Here is a 4,413-nt window from a genome sequence, read left to right on the forward strand (position 1 = left end):
AACAATACCACACTCCTCTAGGAAAAGAGCAAAAGGCCCGGGACGTTGCTCACCTGAACCGTCATATCTTCCGTAGTATTCACCACCACGATCAGATTTGACAGCTTTAATTTTCTTTTGAAGTTCAACTTCAGCTTTGAAAGACTTGAAAACATCCAAGGCTTGGGACTTTTCATGAATTAAATATAGATACCCGTAACGAGAGTAATCATCTATGAATGTAATAAAGTACCGTTGTTCATTCCAAGAACCAGTAGGGAATGGGCCACATATATCGGTATGTATCAGTTCTAAGACATCTTTAGCTCTCTCGGCACCTAATTTCCTTTCGTTTGTCCTTTTTTCCCTTTATGTACTCAATGCAGACTTCAAAGTCTGCCAAATTTAGGGGTCCAAGAATTTCATCCGACACGAGCCTCTGAATTCTCTGTTTAGAGATGTGACCTAGGCGTTTGTGCCATAATGATGCCGAATTCTCATTTAGTTTTCGTTTTGTACTCGTTTGCAGTATTTCATTATTATAGGAATTTAAGTCAAGCCTATATAGATTATCCACCAAATGACCAGAGCAAATATTATTCGAATTATAGTAGAGACTGACTTTATTGTCTCCGAACGAACAAAAATAACCTGATTTGTCTAAACGAGAAACAGAAATCAAATTCCGTCTAAATGACGGTACATAAAATGTCTCTAATAAATTCAAGTAAAATCCACTCGTGGAACATAATCTAAAGGTTCCTATAGCTTCGACTGCAACTATATTGCCGTCTGCCACATAGATGTATCTTTCAGCATCATTTGGCGGTCGGCTCCACAGGTAACCCTGCATAGTAACACTTACATGAGTAGTAGCAGCAGAATCTACCCACCAAGTATCAACAGGTGCATAACTTAAACTAGCCTCAGAACAAACGAAAGTAAGAATTATACCCTTCTTTACATGCCAGGTGGCATATTTGGTACAATCCTTCTTCATGTGTCCCACCTTCTTACAGAAGAAACAAGTTGAAACTTGATCCTGTTTCTTAGCCTTTTTCTGCTGAGAAGGCACATCCGCAGCAGTATCACGCTTTCTTTTATACTGAGAAGATGAAGCCATGTGAGCACTTTCAGTCTTATCTTGCTGCAGCCTCTCTTTTTCTTGCACACAGTGGGATATAAGCTCATTTAAGGACCAAGTCTAACTTTAGTGCAAACAATTTTGAAGCAAGATGAGACATTTCCATAATGTACTCCCTTATGTTTCCTCTACCTTTATACCTCATGGAGACAAGTTTGCTCAAAAGACTACTTGCCTCCGCTTTTTCATTCTTAGTAAAGAATTTTTCAACATCCTTTAGGAACTGTTTGGCATCTTTATCCTCGGTAATTGAGCCCCGAAACGCCTCAGAAATTGAGCGTTTCATGATCATAACGCTCATTCGATTGGATCTCTCCCACTTCTCTATTTTAACCTCATTGAAATTTTCCGGAGTGGAAGTGGATTTCTCCTCTCGAAAAGCTATATCTAGATCCATACAACTGAGAACAATCTCCACGGTATCCTTCCAAACTTTAAAGTTTGAACCATTCAGCATAGGAATACTGCTAATTTGCGTAGAAACATTGGTAGCTAAAGCCATAGTTTCTGGATTAGAACAAAAAGAACATGCAGTAAATATTAGTTAATTAATGGGTAAAAAATCCATATTGAGATATCCAACACAACATTAATTTTCAATCTTTGGATAGAAAAATTAACTGTAAGTGATACTCTCATTGCAATAATCAAATATTGTCAAAATTCCTGTCACACATTAAGCCTTTCTTTGGACCGACTTAATGCGCACATGAAAACTTAAACTTCGCAACCTATTTATTACCGCATATATTTTCTATTAATTGGCCAAACAATAACCTTCCTTTGGACCGACTATTGACCGCATAATTAAGAGAAAATAAACAGAAGTGTGCAATGCTTATTATTTGGCCAAACAATAAACTTCTTTTGGGCCGATTATTGTTCGCATAAATAATAAGTATTACTTTATTCTTAATTAGTTATACCCAAACATGTATTTACTATCAATATGTGTATGTAATTCGGCCAAATATAGACTTTCCTTTGGGTTGACCAATATTCGCATGAATTACATATCATCATATTTCTAATATTTTGAATAAATCAATTTTCACAAAAGAGGCTACTTTAGCAGCATAATGTTCAATCAATTTATTCTAAAACCAAATCTTTATAAAATAGATGGGTATACTAATCCACCAACATATAAAACTTTGTTGGTAGATTTAAGTATTTATGGTCATATTGAGTATATATGCCTAATTTATTGAAAAAAGTAGATTAAATAACTATTTTATAGTTAATATAATTAACATTATATTAAGAAAAGAAAAACAATGCATACAAGTTATTCTTTTATTAATTAAATTATTATAATTAAAATGAAATTTAATATAACAACTTAAAATTATAATTTCAATCTTTTCACGTGCATGGCACGGGTGATTAAACTTGTACATATATAAATATACCTTTACTGTATAACCAAACAATTAATGTCCATCAACATACATACATATTAGTACGTCTTTAATCATAAGTTGAAAAATCATAATGCATCAGTAGACATACTAATTAATATATATACATACATACGACACACGATGTACATGGAAACAATTTCACGAAGCTTGAAGCAATTTTATATGTAATGTAAATAACGCATATGTATGTATATTGATCGAATAAAATAAAATCAAATATTTTCAATGATTAAATTATGGATGGCTCTGATACCACTTGTTGGAATAAATTAATTTTAATAACCCAGATCATCCATATTGAATAATCAAAAATATATATCATACTCGAATGCGGAAGCGTACCTGAATTCATAAATATGAATCATACGACCGGAAGAGTTTGGATCTTGTGGTTCTTTCGATCTTCTTCAACCAAAGCCTTTTGTATTTCTAGGAGGCTGAACTGCAACTCTTTTGATGGAAAAAAAGTAACAAAGGCGGCTTTGGTATATATTGGGGACCAAAACCCTGAAGGTCTATTTATATTTGAGCATGGCACTCATTAAACCTTTAAACCCAAATAAAATAGTATCTAAAGCCCAAAAGATAATATATCTAAAATCCAAAAAGATAATTATCTAAGGAACAAAAGATAATATCTGGTTTTATTCTCATTTAATTCCAAATCAAAAGTAATAATGACTTATTTAATTAGCATTTAAAACAATAAATGAGATCATCACTATATAAGTCATTTAATTTAAAATAGCATAATTTGTGATTATAATTAATATATGTATTGCCCACAAATAAGTTAGGAAATCAAATAATTTCCTAACAATTAACAGATTGAAAATATATATATTAGAAATAAACCGTACGAACGTAATGATAAAATTTCGTGGGGGAAAAAAAATTTGTTCTAACATTAAAAAGATAACTTATGCTTCATTAATTATTGATAATGTTAGGATGAAAAAAACAGTCTAATTTTATTTTATTTGACATTTATCAATTCTAACTACAATTAATAAATATTAAATAAAACAGTTTTTAACTAATTTTTTTACTAAATATTTCCGTTAATTACTAATTTATATTATAATGTGGATTGTGGAGGAATAAATTGTGTAGTTATGTACATTTGTTGTACAAGAATGCATGATGAAGTACCTTTTTAATTGGTTATTCTCCTTTCTTCAAAGTAAAGCGACAATTTTGACAGTAATAATTAAGAGTCATAATCAAATACAGGTTTGAGAAACAATCTCACAGTTTGCCCGAGATAATCTCGATTAAGAAGGATTAAAAGCAGTAGGTGGTGGGCACAACAACAATACCCAAACACACAATATGTATAAAATAATAATCAACCATTCCTTTTAATCTCTTTTCCTCTTTCACACTTTAGACATATTTATTAGATGAGTTTTTAAGAAAATGTTTTTTAAGTGATATTTTTTAAAAAATTAAAAAAATAAAAGAAGATTTTTTTAAAAATATAAAAATTGTAGTTTTTTAAAAGATATTTTTGAATTTTTTAGTATTTTTATGTTTATTATTAAAATTTGTCAAACACATTAATATTTTTACACTTAATGACACTCAAACAAGTTCTTTCTCTTTTTCTATCTTCAATTAATTAATTAATTTCTTAATCGAGGTTCGATTTGATAAAAAATTTAAAAAATATGCTTATATATACTTTAAAAAATACTAATTTTTCATTTTGTATTTGATAAAAAAATTATGTACTTGCACTTTTAATTTTAAAAAATTATGTGTGCTTTTGAAAACATCTTCATTTTGATAGCATCTGTGAAGATGTTCACGGATACTTTTTCACATTAGTTTGTGATTTGCAAATTTAACAAGTTTATCTAATAT

The sequence above is a fragment of the Arachis ipaensis genome, chromosome B09 (genome assembly GCF_000816755.2).
Source record: "Arachis ipaensis cultivar K30076 chromosome B09, Araip1.1, whole genome shotgun sequence".
Lineage (NCBI taxonomy): Eukaryota > Viridiplantae > Streptophyta > Magnoliopsida > Fabales > Fabaceae > Arachis > Arachis ipaensis.